This window comes from Diuraphis noxia, unplaced genomic scaffold (genome assembly GCF_037042655.1).
Source record: "Diuraphis noxia isolate RWA-SAM2 unplaced genomic scaffold, SU_Dnox_SAM2 contig0002, whole genome shotgun sequence".
Lineage (NCBI taxonomy): Eukaryota > Metazoa > Arthropoda > Insecta > Hemiptera > Aphididae > Diuraphis > Diuraphis noxia.
The window spans coordinates 17598605-17625140 of NW_028301712.1; the positions used below are offsets into that span (position 1 = coordinate 17598605).

Below are 26536 nucleotides of genomic sequence, written 5' to 3' on the forward strand. Positions count from 1 at the left end.
ACACCGTTTACTTGGCGTTTTGTTGGTAGATGTCCTGGGTGGGATCCCTTTCAACTAAAATTTCAAAGAAATTAGTTCATTACATTCTTAAGACTAAATGAGTGTACATACATTTGTACTAAATTACCACGTGTACAATCATAGATAGTGAAGACCAGTGGCGTATTTAGGTTTTTGTCATGGGGGGGGGGATATGACTTTTTATGATAATTACTAACTTGAGGGGAGCTACGCCCCCCCAAGTTTCCAGGAATTATGAAAGCTTATTAATATTAAATATACATTCTACGTTTGCCAAAATTAGGTATAATACAAAACATTACTTGAGATTAAATGTTTTATTAAACCAAAATCATGTTAATCATGTTATTACAATAGAAGATACAAAATATGAACTTCAAATGCTCATAAAAATTTAATTTGACTTTCCGGTAAAGTTTTTTTTTTTGATAAAATTAGGTGTACTTATGAAGAATCTTATATTAAATTTTCAAATGTTAGATTCAAAAAGAACATTTTTTATGAATTTTCTAACACAAAATAATTTGCTAATTTTCGTGTTTTTTCCGTATTTTGTCAAGATTTGAACTTTAAATGGTTATAAAAAAAAACCGTAACTAAGGATTTTTAATATTTTTCAACCACTATTGTAACAATATATAAGAAGAATTGTATTAAATTTTCAAGCTTTTTTACCCAACAAATAAAGTTTTATTGACATTCAAAAAAAAAAAACCTAAAAAAGTTGGAAACTAAGTAAATCCGTAAACAGCTCAAAACAAGTCAAAATATTTTGAAAATTGTATCAAATATAGAATGTGTTATTATAAACAACCAATGAAAATTGCATGTATCTACGGATATTTTTTTTTAGAATTACACCAAAAACCGAAATCGAGTTTGCGTAGAAATTCCCGTTTTTTCCTTAATTTTTCATCTGTTTTTCACGGCGCTTTTGAAAACTACTGGGAAATTTTTACTTTTGACCCCCCAAAGTACCATATAGGTTCACTTTCTTATCAGAAAAGATAGGTACTGTTGAAGAAAATCTAAGCATTTTTACTATCCTAAAACGTGATGACAGACACAAAAAAGTTAAAAAATAAAAAAACACAGATCATTGTAAAATCAATACATTCATCGGTCCGCTCAGAATTTTTTTTTTCTTTATTATTATATACCTACACAATCTGTACCTCATGGGTATAATAAGAATATTAGCTGAGATAATAATATAATACATGAAAAGGCTTGATAAAAGCAGCCACCCTGGCTCAGAATCTAAAAAAAGTATTTGAATACATATTCATATTATTACATTTATTCGAATACTTAACAATTTTACAAGACTGAACTGCAGTCTGCAAGCATAAAATGTTACTTTCTATTATTGGGAATAATAAAAATCTAGCCCGTCTGACTAGCAGCGCTCGGCGGTTTTATTCTTACAAATTTAATCAATTATTGATAAAAAAAAAAAAAAAAAAATGATAATAGGTATTTTAAATAATAATCATCTAATTATTACGAGTAATGTAATTGATCCTCTGTATCTCCCACCTGTAAATACGCCACTGGTGAAGACTATTATAAGCTATGTGTACAACGTAGTTCACAACTCGCATTTTATAAATGTCATCGTATTGTTATCAATTATTAGAATTTAAATTTAATATTTATCATCATTAAGTAATTTCTCGTGATAGATTTTTATTTTTTGTTTTTATACTTTATTTTTTTGAAAACATGAACACATTAAAATATTAAATATATTTTGACAATAAAGATGGGTTCTAAAAATAAATGAGCCCCGTGACCATGTGCCAAGCTCCTCTTTAGTCTGAGTTTGGACAAGATTCGTGACTGTAGACAGTCCATGCCACTGTAGTGCAAATCATATTTTGGAGATTTTAGCCCATATAGGTACTCTGATTTTTAGCATATGACCATGGGCTATGTACTTGGATTGAAGTATCACAATTTGTATTAAATTTATGATAATATATGTACTAATTTTTATTATATTTCAATCAAAAATTATCATCAGGACAATACTCCGAAAGAGTAAATAATCCAATATTGAAGTAGGTATTTGTCGTAGATTTAAAAAAAATCACATTTTCAACAAATCTATCGATTTCAACAGGAATAGTTGGTGACATTATTATTTCGTGTACACAAAGACAATAATAAACACAGCAGTGGAGATTTTCTTAACCATCTCTTATGAAGTTCATATAATTGTATAATGATAAAATGTATTTAAAAACAAAAATAAATAGTTTGTCATTACAGAAACGTTAAGATTATAATAAATAGATATGTTTAAATGCTTCAGCGAAGTTAAAATAATATCATTATATCAGAGAAAAATTATTTTTGAGGAAATTGAAATTTTCCATTTCCATATTGATTATATTGCGGACGCGCTGTGTAGTTATACCGAAAGTATAAATGTATATAATCAAATAAGCGGCGTTACATTTTTGTAGGTTTTTCGACTAGCCGTCTCATCTACAACGAAATAATATTCTGATTTATCGGTATGGTTTTTTTTTTTCGGTTGGGTCAACAAATCCTATACCGTCGTACGTCGTGAAATGCACGCTGCACCCTGCGCCCTTGTGTATGCTCGTGAGGGCCGTCGTGGCCGATGATATGTGGGTGGCCATCAGAATTTCTTGATGAATACTATTTTCCGTTTTGGGCTCGTGTCTGGTGTTATTGCACCACTGTTTTGAATGGGAAACTACATTTTATTAATAATATAAAACATCGCTAATTGATTTCAGTATAAAACCTCCTTATAACGGATCGATCGCCAACAAAAAAAGAAATCTGTCAATGTAATAAAAAACTCGGTTACCGATGATAATTACGTATATGTAATAACCGTGTAGGTATTTAAATTTAATATTTTCCACAAATATGTCACAATAACTTTGGCTGTAGTGTACAGTTTTATTCTTACTTTTACGTATAAATAGTCGGCAACTGACAGGTTAATCCAACTTAATATTCAAATCTCAAGTAATTTGTACGATTTATATTATAATACTCATAATTTAATGTATACTGTTGAATTTTAAATGTTCGCTCATGCAGTCATGCCTACCTATACAATTGTTTAACATTTTTTTTCCATCATAAAAGTTACCCCTAGCCACCCTTAATGTTACGTTTTCCTAAATAAATATCGACTTATTGTTCGTTATCCCAAGCCATATTTTTTTTAAATACACAGGTAAAATTATGCATACATCAAAGAGGACATTTTTTTATATTATATTGAATTATTCCAAATTTAATTTAAGTTTTGTATTAAATAATTTTGTACGACGTCATGCACTCCTAAAGCTACAAGTATTACCCGTATGTTATATACATATATACTTTATTACAGTTGACAGTGAACGGCCTATTTATATTGTGAGGTAAATTATTATTAAATTCCTTGTCCCACACTGCGTGTGGCATCAATGTGTCATTATAATATTGATAAAAAATAATAAATTATGCATTTTCCAGGATGTTATCACCCGCTCTGCCAGCGGTATAACACGACATTGAATAACCTAATTATATGGTAAATGCATTTTTCGTGCTGGTAACTACTGCCATTTAAATGTGTAATTCTATGAGTATTCTGTTGTTATTGAAGTTACTATGCCTATTATTTTATTTTTCACGTCAACAATAATAATTTTAGAAAAATTAAAAAGGGATATACCAACTGATATTAAATTGATAAGATATTTTGCCATTGATAAAAATAATAGACATATAATATAATTACAATACTGCTGCAGAGGTAATGACTATTAACAATTTGAGTATAATATGAATCATATTAGTGTACCGCGTTCCTATCCAATTACAGATGTTAAATACATAATATTTTGTAATTAAAATACGAATTGTATATCAATCATTACATTTGTTCTTAGTGAAAATAAAATGGTAACTTACACAGCGTAAGTTTCACCTACTCACAAAATTGCAAAGTATTATCAATGCATTCGGGGTCTATAGGCGTTGAAAACACTTTATTCTGATACTATATAATCTCCCATATACTCGTACTATTAAGTTTCGGTTAATATTAACTATCCATCTGGAATATCTCTCATTCGTTCATTATAATATGGGAAAATTATAACGATAATCTAATTAATATTATGTATTTATATTATATTCCATCATTCCATGTATGAAATATTTAATTTCTATGGTAAATTTGATCGTGCATTAACCCTTATTATACTACCTATCACCTATATGTACCATGCAATCTTTTAAGTCTTAAATTCTTATATTTTTTATTGTTTTTATTTGTCATTTGTGGAGTTGCATGTCAAGTAAGAATACTTTGAGTGTAAATGTAATTACGTAGATTTATAAAATAAGTCGACATTTCTACTCACAATAATCATACAATTTATTTGTCGAAAATACGTCTTTAAAATTTGTATACTAATTTACCATTTAATATTTATTGGAAAAGTATCTTAAAGTGTTTTGAATTAGAATTTTTTGTTGAATTAAAAATAAATAAATAGATATTGGCACTAGTTTAGTTGACGACCGCCAAGAAATAGTATTCCCCCGCCACTTAAGTTCAGTTATGTGTCCGGCGACCTCTTATACTTTTGATGTTCTAATAATTTGATATTTAATGTATTATTAGTTTTATTAGTTTTATAATTACATTAAGTACATTTTTTTTCTAAAACCAATTATTTAAAATAAATTCTAATTTGTGAAGATAATAATAGTTGGAAATATCAAATATTAGATATCATTAATAATTATTAATTAATATAATATATAAATCATACAATAATTAACAAGTTATACCAATGGTTATAATACCGAGTATTAACAGAATTTATTATAGAATTATAAACAGAAAATTTATAACTTCGTTTTTCGGAAAATAAAAATATAACTACTTATTTATTATCCTATACATGTGTATAATGTTTTCATATCTCTCAGTTGAAAAAAGTATTAAAGTACCTACTTATATATTGATTACTTTTTTTAAATTTATAGACTTTGAATACAGTAATTTGATTAGAACATCGGAAGTATGAGAGTCATAAGTGGTAGGAGAATACTTACTAGGACGGGTGTCAATTATACAAGTAGGTAACTAAGTATTTAGGTATATATTTATCGTTTGTATTAGATAACAAGTAAAATGTGTAGTAAAATTCGTATGCATAGACAAATCTCTTAATATGACATGGTTATTATGTTTTTATTTATTGTTAGAAAATAATAAATTATTGTTTGTGTTTATGGTTGAAGTGATTTAAAATTTGGAGATATGAAAGCGTCTATAAAATGTATACAAATAAAATTTGTTTCAAATTAAAGATTAAAAAAAAAAAAAATTTCATATAACAATAATTATATTAGTGTTTTTGGATGCCAAAGTATTATAGGGTGTTGGTGGAGGCGGAGCCTCAACGTCTTACATGTATGTTATAAACATTAGCCCCCCCCTGAAATTGTATTGGATTTTTAAATGAGTATAGTTATCATTATCGAATTATTGATCACAGCCAAAGTGCCAAAGTTTTAATTTTATCTTGCTGGGTGGATATTTCGCATAATTTGACCTAAACGTTCTAACCGTCAATATGTACCTAAATTTTATGCGTTAAGGTGTCCGTTCCGACAGAGTAATAATTTTGTCTTCTGTAGGTAATAGTTAATTGTTATTTTAGTAGACTTTGTTATTAATACTATGGTGTATTTTAAATAAATATCATCAACACACTGCTGGGGGGGGGGGGGGAAATCATCACACTGAGTAAGTCAGGAATTTGAGGCATTCATCAGAAAATTCCAGTGAAGTAATAAACACCGTCTTACCGGAGGATTTTTCGAATTCACTTCCGCAAATGTTGCGTTATATAATTGCATTTAGCATTGTGACGAAATTTCCAGTCTCGAGTCTCGATGTATACGATCAAGTATCTCCAAGTGCGTTATTATAATGTTATTTTGCATAAGGCAGTAATGGAACGAGTTTTGAGTTTGAGCGTTAAGGGTAAGGGTTATAGAGATGCACAATTTACCTATATTATTCACTAATTTCTTGTCGGAATGGACGCAATTTCATATGTCTCTATACGACCGTAGAGACACCTGACCGAGGACATGGAGCTGCATACCGTTAAATCTTGTTCTAAGTCCGATATTATACTGTATATGGTTATATAAATTGATTCGTGATGGTGTATTTACATAGTCGGTGACCCGGTGTGCCGGTGTTTAGATAACCACAAAATATGTTTGGGTATAATTGTTGCGCAAGTGTGTCTATTGTACTGCAGGCGTGTGCCCTATATCACTTCACACCGTACTGCATACAATACACACGATTTAACATTAACTTTATGATTATATTTGTATTTGTATTAAATTACATATTAGTGTTTATAAGTACATACACACAAGTCCTTACTGATTATATATAAATAATAGTCCATTATGAATAAATACTAAATAGTATTATAAATATTTTTATATTTATTATTTATAACATTCTTTTAACTTTTTACATGTACTTAGTTATAATTCTATTGCACATTTGCACTATACAGACATAAATTGCAATTTTTATTTTTTTAAACCATTTTCTTTAGTAACTTTTTATAATATTTGATCATTTTAAAAATTATGAACTTCTGAACTAGAACTTGAACTAGTTCATTCTAAAAACTATGAACTAGAATTTGAACTAGTTCATATTTAATGTCTTAAACTTGAACTTGAACTAATTCATTTTTAGAAAGAACTTTCCCATCACTGATAAATAATATACATTTATAATAAATAATAATTTATTAAACTTACTGGAAGGAAAATATATCAACCTCAAACAAATTAAAATGCCTCTAGACGTTCTGAAATAATTAACACTATAGATCAAGAATCGGTCATATCAACCTCATCCACATAATACACATCATAAAGCATGAACAACAACCTGTCTGTATTCAATTCAACGATTCTCTATCAATAAAACACATAGTTTTAGATTGACCTCTATATGCCAACGCAAGAATCATCCTCAACCAACCTTCTTCAATGGTGGAAGTACTTGGAGAACACAACACGTCAACACCCCTACCTGATCCATAGCTTCTTCAAATCCATCGGAATCGACAAAAAATTTAAATATTAAGCAAAATCTATTCATACAAAATATAATCTAAATATATAATACTGTATCACTTAATTTGGGGGGATTTATTGATTCCGCCGAAATTACCTGCTTAGGAAAAAGGTTTATATTGATTCCGCCGGCTACTGTTTATAAAATCTACATATTGATTCCGCCGTCTACTGTTTATAATATCTACACATTGATTCCGCCGGACACTGTTCATCCCCCCCCACCACCAATTGTATGTCTATTTTAAAATGTATAAATGTAACTAATTTTGATCAAATTTTATGAAAATATTATAAAATTTGATCACATGTCTAAATTGAATAAAACTATAATAGTTATATAATTCAAAATGAAAATGCATAATCTAATTAATATGTGAATAAATTATAAAATGTATAACCTAAATTTTATAAAATTATAATAATTATATAGTTCAAAATAAAAATATATAAATGTTACTACTTTTGATCAAATTTGGTCACATGTCTAAATTGAATAAACTGATAGTAATAATTGTATGTAGGTATAAAATTAAAATGTATATAAGTAACTACTTTTGATAATATTTGGATACGTATTTTAAATAAGTGAACTTAGAAACTTTCTAATTAGACTATACGTTTTAAAATACATATACAATGGGGAAGGGGGGGGATGAAAAGTGTCCGGCGAAATCGATGTGTTGATATTATAAATTTATAATTAACAGTAGCCGGCGGGATCAATAGCCGGCGGAGTCGATATGTAGATATTATAAACAGTGGCCGGCGGAATCAATAGCCGGTGGAGTTGATATAAAATCGGCGGAATCGATATACGCCCCTTAATTTGTAATAATGTAACATATACCTAATCATAACAAAAGTATCCATAAATAATATTGTATATATAACCGTAGGCTAATGACCTAGTTTTTGAAGCCTTATTCTCAATAAAAAAACAATATAATAATTTTTTAATTATAATATACTATATTATTATTGTAGTATATTTTTTATGATCTATAATTTTTTATTTGTAAAATAGTTGTAATCAAGAAGCATATTATTAGATTTTGTTTTGAGCACATTTTAATTTGTATGACTTTGGATACAAATCACTTATCATCGACACATTTGATTGTAAAGGTAAATTAATTAATTTTAACAGGTCACGGCAGAATTACCTTTTGATACAACAGAACGGCGGGGGGGGGGGGGAGGGGTTATAAACTAATTACAAAATATGAAATACGATTCAGGTCAATCAGGATCATAACTCATAATATCCAATTACAATTTTCAAAAAATATTTATATTCCTAAGTATTAAAATATTATCTATACTGATGAAGGTTCGGTTTATTATAATTTTTGTTCTCATGAGTTCAATATTAAAACGAGGGAAATGTTTTCAATATGATCTGGTCTGAATGAGTCCTCAAAATGAATCAAATAGTTTGGATTATAATTATTTTTTATGGGTCCTAATGGCACATCAATATTATGTTGTAACAATAACTTTGCTTAGAAAATAATGAGAAAGCAGACTTATGGGTGTACTTATTTATAATATCACCAGATTATTATTGTGTTATTGAAATGCATTATAAGTTATAACTTATCACTTATAACATAGGTGCCCAACTCTTGACCTTTTATGGCGGTAAGCATAAAATAGAAATATTAAAATAATAAGTTATGAATTGTATTATTTTAGGTTATTTAAATTGTAAAGAAACAACATAATAATATATAACAGTGATTGAATATAATACCTACATATAGTAACTACATATTTTTATTGTTTTTTACTGTTAAAAATATTACCCATATTAAATTTTTAAAAACGTACAATGCAATTTCTTTCTATCTTAAATAGTCACCTAAGTAGGCAATAGATAATAAAATCACGTTTTACTGTTATCATGTAATGTATTGTTGTCGATACGGTGGTTGAACATAATATTTCGTTTCAAATTGAGTTAAGACAAATTAGATTAAGTATTTAAGTGTACGTGAAGCATCTAATAAAAGCCAATAAAACATACTTTTATAAAATACTCAAATGATATGATATTTTTTATAGTTTAATAATATACATATTATATTGCCGTAAGTAGACCATAAATAATGGACAGGGGACTTAAAGAGCGGCCAAACTCTCCGGACTCTTATTTGCTAAAATAAAATATGTGTAGACTCTCGCATGCAAACCCTACCGTTTTTATAACATACAATTTTGAAGACCCTACACATATAATACGTGTAATGTGTAGCATGTGTGCGTATTATACGTACACGCACACGTACACATAAATTTATTGATTTAAAAAAATAAATAGAAACAAGTGAGTTTAAACCATTAAATTAGTTTGCTCTGTGTAGTTCATTGGTGGAACTACGTGGGTCGAAGGAGAGATAGGAGTGGGCTCCATGTATGGTCAAAACACCCCTCCCCTCCTTAAAAATATATTTCTTGCACTCTATTTTCTTTTATGAATATGGGCACTTGTAATATATTTTTAATTGTTCTTAAAATAATAAAATATTTTAATTGAGAATAAAATTGAAATTTGGTTGTTTGATTATATTTATTCTTTTAATTTTAAACATATACATTACGGCCTTTGATTATTGTTCCACGTCGATAATTTGCCGACAAAAATTTAAGTGAAAACGTTAAACTCAAACTTGAATATATTGTGGTCAGAACTTTTACGAAGTACAATGGTTAGGTATAGTGTTATTATTTTAATTAAAAATAAGCCTTTCCAACTAGGCCATAGCCCATATTGGCTTTTAGTAATAATAATATGATATTAATGATCGTTAAGGTATTCTTTACAGGTATAAATTTCTGTTTAAAAATTACTAGGTATGCAATATATATATATATATTAATTTATTTTATGAATTTGAGCACTTGTTTGTTAGTTGTAACGTTATTCGTTTCGCCCTAGGGATTGGTGGAGGAACTCGGTAATTTTGTACATTACTATTAAAATATTAAAGTCACGTTAAATTAATAGCAATAAAGCTTATAATATACAATAGACCCAGAACTTCAAGATTTCAAAATATAAGTTTATAAATCTCCGTTTATTATTGTCTAGTTTTTTTTTTTTTTGAGGAATGGGTTGAGCTCGTTCACGTTATACTAGAGATTATTGTAGGTTATATTGGGGTGTTAAATTTTTTTCCTACAATGCCACAAAAAGATACATAGTTACTGCAGTGTGTATAGTAAATCGAGTCTAGCTCGATTACATTTCGGAAGCCACCTATTTAGTTAATAATATAATATAACCTATTACGATTTCGTGATGGTCATGACGTGTCCGTCACAGCGTTTTGCGGTTTTCTGGACAAAATGTCGGAGTTGTGATCGTAAAATATAATATATTATACATAATATATAGGTAGGTAGGTACTCGTATATATTTAAATAGGTCCGAAACAAAAGTCCTAGGCAGTCACGTGTGTTGTTGGAATGGCAATTTTTTTTTGTAAAATAAAAGATGTTTCTCGATCCCCCGGCACACGTATAATACAATACTTTGTACATAACACACATAAGGCGTGCGTTTAAGTACGACTGTACGAGTATATATTAATATAGTTTGACGTGGCTCAACTAAAGATTTCAGAATGATAGGGTGTAGGGTCTTTTGTGGTCCCCGATTATGAGACTATGTGTATATGTTATATGTATTTATGTTATAAATATATATTTATCAGTACTGCGTGGTCCGAGAAGATGGCGAAGGGGTGCGTAGGTGTGCACAGGGGGGATGCCGGGTATGCCATGGTAGGTATCCCCTGCAGTCTGCTCAGATAGCTTGTTTTATGTTTTTACTTTTAATAATGAAAACTATCAATACTATCATAATTTTTATGACAAACTTAACAGAGAGTTTTGTAGTTATGTAATACATTTTTTTAGGAAAAAATTCTGATTTGTGTTTTTTTTTGAAGAGAGTTAAATTGTGTTATTTTGAATTATATTGGCATCTCCTGCGAATAAAGTCTGCGCACGCCTATGGATGGGAGGGGTGGGAGGAGGATACATAGATAGAAGGAGAGAAAGAGAGAGAGAGACGTGTAAAAGGAGAAAAGAAAATCGCGTTGCTGAGCAAAGTACGGGCCACGCCGGTTATTACATTGCACGCGGCCCCGGCAGAGACGTCGCCGACGCCTCCGTACGGTGGCTCACCCTGTTGACACGACTTTCAACCGTTCTGCGCTGCCACCGCTGGTCGCGGGCAATCGAAAGGGTCGTAGCGCGCGTACACCGCGAGTAATCCCCAGTCGGCCAGCAGCATTTTAGCAGTAGAACACACTTATAACCAGTAGTGTCGGTGCAGCTCTTAAACACAATCATATTATATATATATATATATAAATACATACCTATATGTATATATTTTTATATATATGTATTCATTGTTAACTTATATATAGTATTTTTTGTAAAAAAAAAAAAAAAAATAATAACAATAATAATTTAGCTGACCTATTTTCGTTAATGTTTTCCACAATTCATAGAATAAAATATATACATCGAGTTCATCATGCGATACAATTCACGTGCTTAGCATAAAATCGTTGTCGTGTTCTTCTCTCCTGTAAGGATTGCGCGTCGTTTTTAAATTCGTACGTAACACAAATTACAATCGGCGCAACAACTATCCGATTAAATACCATAAAACACATTGTTATAAACGCATAATATTATATTAGTGTTGTTGTTGTTGTTATTATTATTACTGTCGTCATCAACTCCCGCCTTATACTGTAATTATACATATTTTTAGCCGTATCGTAGATGATATTTTAACTGTATAGCATTAACAAAAAAAGTATCAATTTAATATAATTTAATTACTTAATACATAGAGTAACTCGATTAGTGACACTCATCGATATAAGTAAATAAGCTGCGTGAAAGAAGCTGATATATCCGCTACGATAGTGCCGTAGGTAAGTAATTTCATAGTTTATTGCTTCATTTAGTTTTAGTTTAACTTGTTTACAATATTATTTATGTTGTGTTATCATTATGCACTTTTGATTTGTACAATATATTTACTATTATATAGACAATAGATATATAGTATTAAGATATTTTTTAATATAGTACCTACCTATTAACGTAGACCGAGGGTGTATTTAGATTTTTTGTTATAGGCAGAGTAGAGAGGTATGGAAATTTAAATGTCTATGTTTAAATTTTACTTAATAATAATAATAATAAACGTAATACATTTTAGTAGTTTTAAATTTTTTTAAATATGGCATGATTATAAGCCAAAAATATTAACTATTCACTCATCTGAGTCATCTGATAAAATGATAAAATAATGTATTGTAGTGTAATGCTGTTTTATATTAAGTACCTTATAATTGGTGCGTACAATAGAAACAAAAAAAAAAAAAAAAAAGAGAGATAGACGGAAAGAATTCTAATCATCTCCCTTCATCACAAATACGCCCTTGATGTAGCCTGATACTCGAGATGTTCAGTAAAATATATGAATAATAATACCTGACGTGTTATACAGACGGATCATACAAACGTTCGACTGTCGAAAAACTCGTCGCACTGGGACAAGCGATGGACATTTGATAGATTATAACATATTATACCGTCCCGTGTCAAAAATTGCTTTGTTGTAGTTTAGCCCGCTTGTAGGTATGTGTGCTATAATAGCCAATAGGTACCCTGTCAAGTCGATTAAATACTCCGAAACGATGATATTAATATGAGTAGAGTATAGGTAATTATGTCGTGTGTTGTGTGCGCGCAAATAATACTATCCATTTAGGTTTTATGACGTTTGAGGTATTTCGCAGGGTATCACTGTTTATGTTTCACCCATGCCATATAATATATAAGTACTTATATATTATGTTATGACTATATAGTATATAGTTATCATCCCAACCCCAACAAGTATACTATAGTATATGAATATAAGTATATAATTATTAAAAATTAATAATATAATTCTATAGTATTTATCTCAGATAAATTATCTGCTTATGCTGTAAGAGTTTTAAGTAGGTATTATTTTAAACAATGCGAAATAAATAAGCTATGTATGTTCATTATTGCGTACAACGTACTTGTTGTAGATGAATGGTTTTTTGTATAATGTTGCCGGCTAGATTTTTAAAACTTTTCATGTTATAATATGTATGATTTATAAATTAAAATTTTTTTTTTGAAAACATTTTATGTATAGATATATCAAAGAATATGCCGTTTACAAATAGCCTCGTATTTTTTTTTTTTTTTATAGGTATTAGAACTTATAATTTATATAATCATAAAATAAATATCAACTAAAAAGGCCGTGACAAATTCAATAGCTATAGTACAGAGGCGTATTCAAGGAAGATGTAGTGGTATAGTCAGAACCCCCCCCCCCCCCCCACCCCCCAATATAATATTATTTAATGGACATGCGACTTGATTCAACAGATATTGACGAAATATTCGTGGCATATAATTTAGTTTAGAAATATTGTATCCATGTTTTGTAACGAAAAAAAACAACTATGATACGAATTTATACTTTGTTCGACTTCAATCACAAATCAACGAGTATAACTGTCTGAGCCTTAGATATAACGGTTTTCTAATCACTCTAATACACTCTATATATATATTATAGTTACTTAATGAATATTTTAAAAAGTAAATATTTAGAATGGATAATTTACGCAACGAGATCGTGCACAAATGAAGTTTAACTGGCTAAATTAGTATGAAAACTGTGTTAAATATTTATTTTACGGATTGAACTACATATTAATGCACATTTATAAATCCATAGAATCGAAACTCAACGTTTTAATCATTAAACACATTGTTGCAATACACTTCTCCGGTGTTCATAATACATATAGGTATTACTGTACTCGAAAACAAACATACCTAATAAAATATGATGTGATCGTTTTAAAACAATTATATTTGATACGATGATATTAAAATAATATTACCTACGAATGTCGAACTATAATAATATAGGTTATATTATAATTATTACTAGTGATACTAATATGAATTTCGTTTGATGATGAATCACGCACTCAATAATATAAATAATACAATAGTATTATCCTATTAATCGGATACTTTAATAGTCGTATGCTAAAACAGCATTGATACTTCGAATCTATGTTGTGTAGTCATAGCCGAACGTGTGCTATGACTTATACGCTTTACGGTATACCTATAATGTGTACTCTGGCACGTATCAAATCGTAAAATTAAAAGAGCATCACACGATGTATTTATTTCCATTATATTAAAATCTAAAGTTAAAGTGATACAACACATTTTAAATCTAACATTATCATTTGGAATTGTGATAGAATTCGTCTAATGCATATAAGCTTAATAGGCTTTGTTTGTAATGTTTATATTATAGCCCAAAATCCTTCGAACGATATTGGACGTCAGTCATTTTATTTCCACGCCTTGATCCGTAAATTACTTTTACTTGTTATTTTATGCATTGTTAAAATGAAATTACTTACTAGAGGAGTATACCGGACATACAAACAAACATCTAATTTTATCTTATCGTAACTAAAACGTCGCCGACATAATGATTCAGTGCAAAATACCCAAAAGCACTTTCTTTGGTCCGGATTTCATGAACATAAATAAGATTTGAATTGTATGTATATATAGTATGAATATGTGTGTTGTGCGATACAAACTGAATTATCGATCTGGTTCGATGATTCTCTGAAAACATTTAGTGGAATTTTTTTCCACTAGCCTTACATAATATGTGGTACAGATTTGATTCATAGACCATCGAAAGGTGGACCTACGTTTTCGTGTGCGTATACGTTATACGAATTTTTGTACTCTCGTGGTTCACAAACATTCACATCGGGAATGCCACAGTTTTAATTTTTACATTTAACACAAACGCATTGCAAATAAAACATTACCAGTAAAATAATTAAGTTTAATTTTAGGTTCCGGTATATTTATAACGCAGTGATTTCCTGATTTTTAAAGCAAAAAAAAATATTAAATATCTGTTTCGAATAGTCTCCGACCTGAGATATACATATAATTTTATTTATTCGTATAAAATAATGAACAAATTACTTAAAAATGCATTTGTTACTTATTAATTATTATTGACCTTGTAATAAATATTATTTCATTATCGCCACAAAATATATAGTGCAGTTACGCACGTAGCTATTAAAATAATTATTAATTAATGTTTGTTCATTAGTATAATAATATTGTGTGTAAGTATTGTGTATATAATATGCTTATACATATAAATAATGATAGAACATCTAAGAAATGTGGAAACATTTGTGATAACAATTGATAAGAGAAGACATTGAGTGCGTATAACCCTAAAAAATAAAAGAATTTGATTAAATATTGTTGTTTAGCGAATATATATATATAATATTATGTAAGACATTTTTACTAATTAGTCGTCGCCATCACATTATTAAAACTTATAATTTCATTATTGTAAAAATGCATCTTAGGTACACTTGAAAAATAGAAATTGTTTTGTGATCTTGACTTCAAATTTTTAATAATTTTATTTTATGAAGATCGTACACCAAACAACAAGTCTTATTGATCTTTGTATTATTTACAGTTGCATTACGTCAAAATGTATAATATATATTGAATATAAGAAATACTCATAATACACAAATATTTTACGATGATGTTAATTATATAAGATTCGCGTAATGAAAAATTCTGAGTTAAATAAGTCTTAGAAAAGAAGTAATTTTTCTTAAAAAAAAAAAATATATGTGCATTATCTATAATAAGTTATATAAAAATAAAATGTATTAAAAACATAAATATGTTGCAAGGTTCGTGGAGTTTAATAGTTCTAAAATAATTTTTGATTGTTAACAACCAGACTTACATACTTTTCATCGAAATATTTGAATAAACCGTAAATTTACTCTTAATTATTACTTTTCTATTATTATTTTTCACATAGGTCGTTACACCAGCACCACAACCTAAGCTTTTTTAATTTACATTGGTTCCATGATTTTTTTTCTCATAAATATCATTGGCATCGGTACACACGATATATTTCTTTGAAAACTCACAAAACGATCAGACGGTAAGGGTATGATTGTTATTTCAACTGTGTGAAGATTACAGTCAATCGTACTACAAATAAATTATAATGTTGTGCATCATTGAACCAAAATAAATAGATTCTGACATTTATTACGTCATGAAAATTACGTCGCTTATGAAATATTGCGTTTCTATTGTGATGATAGAAAGTTCCGTTGCCTTAGCTCAAGTAAGATCCAATAGCTTGATATGATTTGGATCTATTGAGGGGGATAATCCAATAATAGATCAATTATAATCAATTATGATTATATTAATTGAAACATAATTTATTGTATTTTAAAGTCACAATGGAGAATCTAGTAAAACATAGTTTGGTGTAGTAGGTACATTACCTAGGTACTAAATAAACTGTTAATGAGATATGATTATGGTCTAATATTTAGTAATTTACAATTGGTAATTATTTGTTGAGATTCACGAAAGTAAATGGGGCTATTCAAGATATTTATAGCACTTTATTATACAATAATACTAATACAAATGTAGCACGATTTACTTATATAAGTATTAATTATTGTAAAACGTTTTTCATGAATGGGAAATTCAACACAGTGATACTGGTAGTTGAAATAATTGCGTTTTTAAGAACATTTTACCCTTTTTAAAGCTAAATAGAAAAATAGACATGCGTATAAATATACTCTGGGTTGGGCTCATAAAATATTATACATTAACGTAATCTGAATTTTATTATTCTTTAACAAGCTAAGCAAATTTTAATATTTCCAAAAAATTCAGAAGTTTGAAAAATGAATGACTATGTTTGGAGAGAATACCTACAGTGAACCTTAAAAAATCCTCCCGAACATTTTCAAAACAGTCAATACCTAAACATTTCATAGTCTATAAATATATATTAGCTCACTCCACTCGTCTGTAATAATATTGTGTTAAAAAAAAAAATTCTATACAATAGTTTTGCGAGTACTTACATTGTAAAAAAAAATACTATATATTGCATAATTGCATAAAGGCCATATTCACACGGTTTTGGTGTAACCTATATCCCATTTTAGCCAAGGCCTGCAGGTTAGCCAGATGAATCTCTTCCTCCCAAAAGTAAATAAATATAACGTTCTACTCGTTCTAGTTGTGCTTCTATTTTTACGATCGGAATCAAAAATGAAACGTTTCGCGACTGATTGAATTACAAAACAAATTGTTTCATAAATATTATGTGTATGGAACAAGCGGGTTCATGCACAATATATTTTGAGTTAACAATACTATTGAACTGTCGCGCTTGTGTATGTGTGCTGTTTTTCTAGATACATTTTTCGGGTCAAGTACACACAAACTGCCAACAATATTGTTTCATAAGAAATATTTGTTTAATATTTAATATTTTTTTAATCCGCAATAGATTTCTGAAATTGGAATTCATATATTATATATATATATGTTATATGTATATTGTATTCGGTACATACCTACCTCTTCGTATACATTACACGATACGAGTATATAGATCGTATTGTATGTCAGCAGCTAGCTTTGAAATTGTGAAAGAAATGTACGTTGATTTTTTCGAATTTTATTGGATTAAAAAAAAAAAAAAACAGAATAATATGGAATCTGTTTTGATTTTTCAATAGCACACTTTTACGGCGCCACTGTTGAACATTGAAGTGTTTGGTATTCATTTCTGTTAAAATAATTTTAAATTTAATAATAATATACGGTACATGCATAATATTTAATTGCACCCGATTCAAAATCAGACAACGAGATGTTTAAGACAATAGTGTACTATATATAAAATACGATTTACCAAAAATTTTGAGCCATAGAGAACAGGACACAAAACTGTCTTATGGATGTATTAATCGATTTCATTCCTAATGTACCACATACGCCTCAACCATACATATGACTCACACAAAATACTATTGATCGGTGATTAAACCTAGTCAAATTTTGCAAGGCAACTTCACATACGACTTCACATATGGATATATAAACTGACGTTTATTGTAATATTATATAGCTGTTAAAGTACATCTGGAAAAGACGAAAATATCTTGTAAACAGTGTTGTTGACTGTTATGACCTAACGACAGTATAGAAAACGTCATTCACATTTGATTCTTACACAGATGGTATTTTTTGTCAGTTTCGTGACTCGTGAGAGATGTAGTTTAATGCAGTGTATCAAAAAAAATATATACTTTTTCTGGTTGTTAAAAAACTCAAAAAGTTTCTATACGACAACTCTATACATAAAAGTGGACAAGATGGCACTTTGGATAGGTCGTTTTTTCAAAATTCTCGATGGAAAATCGTGAAAAACTTTTTAAAAAAAATGTAAATAAATAATGTAAGTGAATTTTCATTCTGTTCTTGACCATGTGTTTTGGTAAATAAAGATATTCTTGGATAACTTTAGAATTTTTGCAGAATACCTGGATAGATTAAATCTTTGAAATACACTGATAAGAATTTTAGGTTTTTTTGCTATGGAAAAATAAATAATTTTATCATATTGTAGACTCAAGTTGTAACTAATGACTATAACGATAACGCATTTGAATCGAAAAACGATCAAACCAAATTCATTGATCTAACTATTTTACAAAAGTATACCGAGCAGTTTTCTTCACTTTTCCTGTGCATTATGCGCATATTAATATGCAATTATATGTATACGTACCTATACAGTTTCGTATCGACGAAAAAAAATTGTGTATTTATTTGTATGCATTATATTCATGTCATTCGTTCGAGTGCCATATTTTTAAATAAATTATTTGAATTCGAAGACATTCTATTTCAACGAATACAATGACTATTGAATTCATGATTTTATGATTTACACACCTATATATTATTATACTACGGTATTGCAGAGTAGCGACGTCCTTTTATCCTGGTTTTCCTGAGCTGTTTATACTTGATATTTTATGCATAGAGTTTCGTGTTTCTGGTTGAAATTGTTTTTATCCTGTATACAGATTACCTTCGCGTATTTTACATTTACAGCCACCGATAAGACATACGCATGATGCGTTCGTCTAATGAGATACTTCAATCATTTGTAGAAACTAAATTAAAAAACTTCAAAAATGTCTAACCCCTACATAAATTGAATAAAGGTACGCAGAGAATATGTTAAATTTTACATTTTGTCTTTAATTATAACCCCTGAGCCGGCGTTAAATCATGATATGTTTTGCATATATACCTACTTATTTGTTTACAATAATATTGTGAATTATTTGGCATAGCGTATACCAGTACGTAATTCGTTTCTGTTAAATTTATGTAAGTAGAGATTCATCTTTCACACTAAACACTATAAATCTTTAAGCAAACATTTTTTCCCTCGTTTATCATAGACTAATGCTTGATTACTCAAACGACCAATAACTATGTTTTATCAAATCGATGACAATTTTTCAGGTTGCACAAAGGATTAAGATCCTTTTATCAGTTTTATCAATTCAATAAATATTGTGTTACAGACTTTCGACGTTCGATAATTTTAAAAACAGTTCTATAACTTTATTGGCCTGGTAAAATCGAAATATTTTGTGATAATGATAAAAAAACAATTAGCACTAATAACAGTCAAAATAAATGATAAAATAATAATTTTGTTGTAATGTGAGGACTAACCATTAAAATGTTAAAAACTGTTTGTGCATTAGTCTAACACTGTAAGGAGCCAATGAAGCCAATAAAGATATTCATCCGATTATTCATTGAACCATTATCGCAGCTTGTTGAACTCTATTTATCGATCGTTTGTGCAATCGGGCGTAACATTTAAATATATCTTACACGACGAAGCGGCTGATATTTAATTATTCGAATTGAGCCGTCAAAACTTATGATGTTTCCAGTGTTTCCACTTGCATTTCGTACGAATTCGATTAAATAAAACCATGGATTATATTCGTTTTCGTTATTTAACCGTTATGGTACTAATTATTTTTATATATAATTGCGGTCATTATCGCTGTGCTGTATGTGTTATTATCTAAATAATATTTGGGTACATATTATAGCATACAATGGTATGTTATGAAAAATAGATTTGTGATATGTATAGATTGTACGTACCAAGTATTTATTATACACAACTGTTTGTTTTGTAATTATCGGTAAGTATTAATTTTATTTATGTATATTGTATATTTAGTAAAATTAAAAATAATTATTAAAATATTTTATCCAAAAATTTTCATTTAAAATATATTATGCTTTATTACCTTAAATTTTTTTTTTTATTAATCAAAGTACATCGAAAACTAGGCCATTAGTAAAAGAAATTTTTTTTGTTACATTTTTAGTATTTTAAGTATACATTTTCTACATTAAATTAAATTGTACCTACAATTCTATTTTTTTTAAGAATAAAATTAAGTTTTTTACATCCTGTGGGTTTGGCCTTAAATAATTATATTGGTCATAAGTCATAAGTCATAAATATCAAATGCATCGAGGGATTTATTGTGCATTGTGTAAACGATAGACGTAAGACACAATCCACGAGAGGAATGAGTACAATAGATAGAGAATGTGGAAACACCCATTTTTCGCTTTTGACAAAAACATATAACTGCGTGTTTATACGAAATAAAGTTTGGGTGGAATACTGTACTAGTGGTAGGGTGGGTGGATGTCTTAATATTTGAAAGCAATGATGAATTATTATATTCGAGAAACGATTATGAGTAGAACTTGGATTACTGAAAATGGGCTAAGCTTTGTGTTAAAACAAGCGATGAACTGAAATGAGCAATTTCCGATATGATATTTACTGATTTATTTTTCTGATATAAAACCATGTCAAAGAAGGTTAGGTTAATTGTAAGTATATATATATACACCTCTTTGATAATTGAATATAAACGAACAGCTTATAAAGTTATTACGATATTATTGTACTTTCTACGCATATACAGGAAGTCTATAATAACGTCAAACTGATGGAACTGCGTGTTTATAAGTTCATTAATTTTCATAATTCATCAGTTCAAGTTTCCATTTAGTCTTTGGGTTTTAAAACTACATCTTTTGGATTTAAGCCAAAGGTTTATGAAAATACGCACGGTGCATGTCATATTTTCAACGTAGTAAATATTTTAGTCCTAAACGTTTTTACGGTTTGATATTAAACAACCATTTATCTACATCTTTTTAAATCTGTCTGCGTTGTAGAACACCTTGTTTCACGTGACACACGTGAAATATTATCTTTGAACTACTAAACACCAATATCAATTCAAATAATAAATTAAAATATTATGTATTAAATAGGTTTTTATAATATTATGTTTGTATAACTATTAATAATGTATAAAACAATTTCTAGTGGTGTCGAATGTATATAGTATAATACATTATTTCATTAGTGTCACTATTTACGGGTGTCCTGAATATTTATTTTAGTTTTTAAAATAAACAATAACAGCTTACGTAACAGACACTGAAACAAGGTCTACTAGTTAAGATTGGTGCTACACCCAATATAATAGCTACTCGGAGACGTATTCGGAATTTTCACGCTCGCTCAGTACTATTTTTTTACCTTCTTTTTCTTAATAAATATGTTATAGTTATCAAGAGATATCAATGACTCATTGCACAATTTTACTTTAGTAAAAATTATGAATTGTAAATTTTTATATTGACTGTAGTGTTACCGAATGGCCACCCAAAAATGGCCAATCATAATATTATGTAGATTTTTTTCAACCAAGCCCGTCTCATCGTTATAAAAAAATAATATTTTTGATTCAAGTTCGATAGATTAAATTGAGTTTTGTATGAATTATTAAAAAAAAAATATTGTAATAGAAAAAACAGATTATAAACAGAGAAAATAATAGTTATTTATTAGAAACGCTGAACTAATATAATAAATAGTTAGGATTAAATGGTATAGTTGTTCATGGATATAGTTGTGTCAGTGATATAATTATATTTGCAGAAATTACAGTTTTCCATTTTCATGTTAACTATAGTGTGGTTAGCGGGAATAAGCGTATGTTTATCATAAACCAGTGAAGTGGCATTGCAATTTTATAGGTTTTTCAATCAGCCCGTCTCATGTGCTCACAAAATAATATTTTTGATTCTGTTTTGATTGATCAACAAGTTTTTTTTGTAGTCGAGTCGGCTAATCGGGCTAATCTTATACCACTGTACTGCATGATATATACGTTTCCAGTAGGTTTAATACATGAACAGGGTATATGTGAACGACCAAGTGCGTCGCTCGACTTGCTCGTGAGTTGTGAAACGAATTTCTGTGCCATGGCAATCGGAGTTCTTATTTAGAATGTCAAACGATTTGTCGATGTCGCTCTTAATATATAAACATTTTAATGAACACTAAAAATTGCAGGATGCTCCGTCGCGTGTGTTACGTATGTAGTGTATGTAGCTTTGTTTTATCGTAGCACTGTTTTGAATGTTAATCAGTATTAAACATAATAGTATACTTTGAAATATCACTAATCTTCTATATTTATAAAAGAACTTGTCCTCACTGATTGATTCATCATTGATATACCCAGAATCGCTGAAGTTTTAAGTATGAAATTTGGTTAGTAGATTTGTTTTATGTTACAGAGACCCACTAAAAATGGATTTTCCAAAATTTACATTTTAAATTAATGGTTTTCAAACAAAGATTTTGAGGTTCACGGTGGAAATTATAACTTTTTTGTTGCCATCGGGAACACCTATTTTTAATAAATCAAGGTGATCTAATATACAATACTGATTACAGTAGGTAAATACATATTAATAATGGTAATGATTCAAAAGGAATGTCTTCATGTTATATAAAAACTAATAAAAACAAAGTTACAAAAAAAACTGCTCACGGGCAAATCCAAGTTATTTAGCTAGCTATGAATATATTTAATACGAGAACAGTTATATTTTATACGATATTATGACACAAATATTTAGTAGGTACTTTACGAAATTAATAATAAAATACGCTAAAATGTATTTTTAGTACTGAAATATGCATAGATTATTGAAATAATACCTATGTACAAATATTAATTACCAATATTTTGACGAACTTAGAAAATTTAACATTCCAACCAATATGAATGAAGCATGAGGACCAGGCATCGAAAACATTGCAAATATGTTATCTTTCCTAAAAAAAAAAACTACCTATACAATACAGTTTAAACTTTCTGCTAACGATAACTATATAATATTAATGGAAATGGAAATCACACACAATTAACACCATATTATTAATTGTATAATTTTAGTACTAGAAATCACTTATTATGCATTAAACAAAAACTAATAACTTTTGCTGTTGATGTTTTTAAGTTCAATAATAAAAAAAAAAATATTAATCATTACAATTATCTTCATGGTCGTCATCATATTATAATCTATTTTAATAAGCTGCACTATATTATTTTGACTCTCAGAAAACTGTATCACCTGGATATCTATGTATTATTAGTATTACTGATGGTAATTACTACTAATTGGCAAGAATTGTATCCTTATAAAAGGTACTTACAGTGTTTCAATTTGGAAAAATTAAAATGCTGAAATAAAAGTTTAAAACAAAATATGCTTATCTACCGAATTTAAATATCTCATTGTCCAGGATACAATTACAAGGAGTAATTTTTTTAAAGAAGCTGGACTCTCCCCACCCCCCTTTCCCCTAATTTCAAGCACGTAATATTAATGATTTTATAAGTAAACTAGTAAAATGTTAAGGAACAACGTACTATTATATCAAATACACTCAATATAGTTTTATTTGTAATTTTTCTTTTTAGTACTGTTAAAATTATTTTATTGAATAAGAAAGATTCCAAAAGTTGAGCTTCTGGACGTTTTTCTATCTTTTGTTTTCATATTGAAAGTTACTCACTTCATCAAACTTTGGACGAGATTATTTTTAAGAAATAAGCCTTACAAAAGTCGAGTGTTGATACTCGCACAGAAAGATTATGTTAGATTTAAGAAATCCCAACACTTTTACTTTTTTGTTAAATCGTATTGTATTATATTGTTATAGAATATACATCACTGCTAAACTTCAATGTAATAAAAGTATCTCAAGTGCACAAAAAAAAAAAAAATCAACCAAAAATAAATAAAAACTTTGTTATATTTATATAAACATAAACTGAAAGCTATTATAATCTTGCAGTGTCGTCAGAAATACAGTATACCTAAGATTTATTTTATAGAGGGTTATTTACTACTTGTTGATAATATTAATTTATCGGTGATGGTTATCTTTGAATATGGCAAATTTAGCGGAGTGAAATGTGGGATTTGATTTCTTAGTGACTAAAAAATTAAAATCCAACAATTATTAAGGATGTCATTTTTAATGGTGGAATAAGATTTTAAAGTTAATACTTATGGTGTTTCTATTTTCTTTTGGAACAAATGTTACCACAAGAATCATTTTATAATCCAAACAATATTCAAGTCATAGTATGACTAATCATATAAGAAATAGTACACATTTATAAGAAACAAAAAAATGTAATGGATAATACGACAATATTTACTTAATTAAGATTATACATAATATATATATATTTTCAATTTAATACGGGTTAGGGCTCCACATTCCATAAATTCGTGGGTACCGTAAAATTCTTCCATAAAAGTCATGTTTTCACATTATTCCATTTATTACTCAGGTTTGACTGTGTAATAGTGTATTATGTAATTGTCACACACACATGCAGTTCACTATATTGCCATCGATTCACCGTTGTCCTCGGCTGGGCTGCGTACGAGTTGATTCCCGGGCGCATGTTTACCTGCACCGAAACCGTTGAGTAGATTCCCGGTACATTAAATATTTTTTTTCAACATTTTTTAAAATATTTAGCCTATTAGCGTAATCCAATAAACACTGAGGAGGTTGGCTTACAAGTTTCTCAAAAATGTTGTTGTTTAAAGTTTTTTAATAAAAAGTTATTTGTAAAAAAATTAAATAGGTAAAAATTATTATTAAAAAAAAATTTAGTAATTTGGTAAAAATGTATAATACATTGTTTTTAAATGTTTGTAATGAGATTACCAGCATACCATAGCAACACTTTTCTCAGAAAATTGTTGACGTATAACAATAGAGAATTAAATCGTACATCCCTAATAATGACTCGGTTATCAACTAACACATAAAGTAGGTCTCGAGAATCAACTCACTTACTGAGCCCCGAGTCGTAGGTAGTTAGGTAGTATAATACAAGACCTTAAAAACAAACTCTTTATGGCCATATAATTGTAGGGTATTGTGGTGGTCGTCCAAACCGATTGCCATTCGGTTTCGAGTGAGTCGCCCGCCGCCGTATAGGAAACGTCGTTGTATGTACATATTATATTATATTATGTATTATGTAAGCAACGGATGAGACGATGGCGAGTTGGCGATCCCCTGGAAACGTTGCAGGGTTCTTGACTCCGCGAGACGGAACTATCGTCGCCCTCCTGCACGCCCGCTGCAGTTGATTTAATTGCCGGATATCGTCGGGAGCATAAACCGCTCATCCGTTTGTTTCCTGTCCACGTTGGTCGCGGTCGTCGTCCGGCGTCGGTGGCTGCTGTGTTAATTTATGTGGGACACTGGTGCTCGCAAAAACAGTGTATGTGCACACCACCTCCGCCACCGCCGCCACGTCGTCATCGTCGTCGTCGTCGTTATAATTATAAACACAAGAGCTATACCGGGTTCAGCTCGCGTATATGTGCCGCGTTAATGAATTTTGGAGGCCACGCGGAACATCCCGCGACCAAACCCACTCGGATTGTGGCGGGCGGGCGACCGGGGGGGGGGGGACAGTTAATAAAACAACCACTGCGTGTGGGGGGGGGGGGCGGTCAGGGTTAAAAAGATCAGTGGAAACAGCCCGGAGTCAGAGGGGAAGGAGATAGACTGAGGAAGAACAGTAAGAGGGGATGAGAAGGAGAGAGAGAGAGAGAGTGTGTGAGAGAGAGGAGTGGCAGAGAGCGAGAGAGTGGGAGTGGCAGAGAGTGAAAACTAATGACTGTATATGTGTGTGTGTGTGCGTGTGTATGTCTGAACGCTGTGTGCGAAACTTGGCCCGGTGGAAGCCTCAGTGACATCGATTTTCCCGTGAAAAGCTCCTCTCCGCACGCGCTATCTCTGTGCCTCCCTCCAATGGTGGCGGTGGCGGTGGCAGCGACGGCGGTTTAGTTTCTCTATGTAATA

At 29.6% G+C, this 26536-nt stretch overlaps 1 protein-coding gene across 5 annotated transcripts in view; it reads left to right on the plus strand.

The window, feature by feature from the left end:
• Positions 1-11467: 11467 nt before the first annotated feature.
• The window catches only part of LOC107165139 (uncharacterized), a 162634-nt gene continuing 147565 nt past the window's right edge, over positions 11468-26536 (plus strand). The window contains exons 1-2 of one of the 5 annotated variants that reach the window (XM_089219624.1): positions 11468-11966; positions 12069-12152. The gene's annotated coding sequence lies outside the window, so the exon portion shown is untranslated. Of the gene's footprint in view, positions 12153-26536 lie in introns of all 5 variants that reach the window. The other 4 variants (XM_089219622.1, XM_089219623.1, XM_089219626.1 and 1 more) reach the window with 4 other exon arrangements.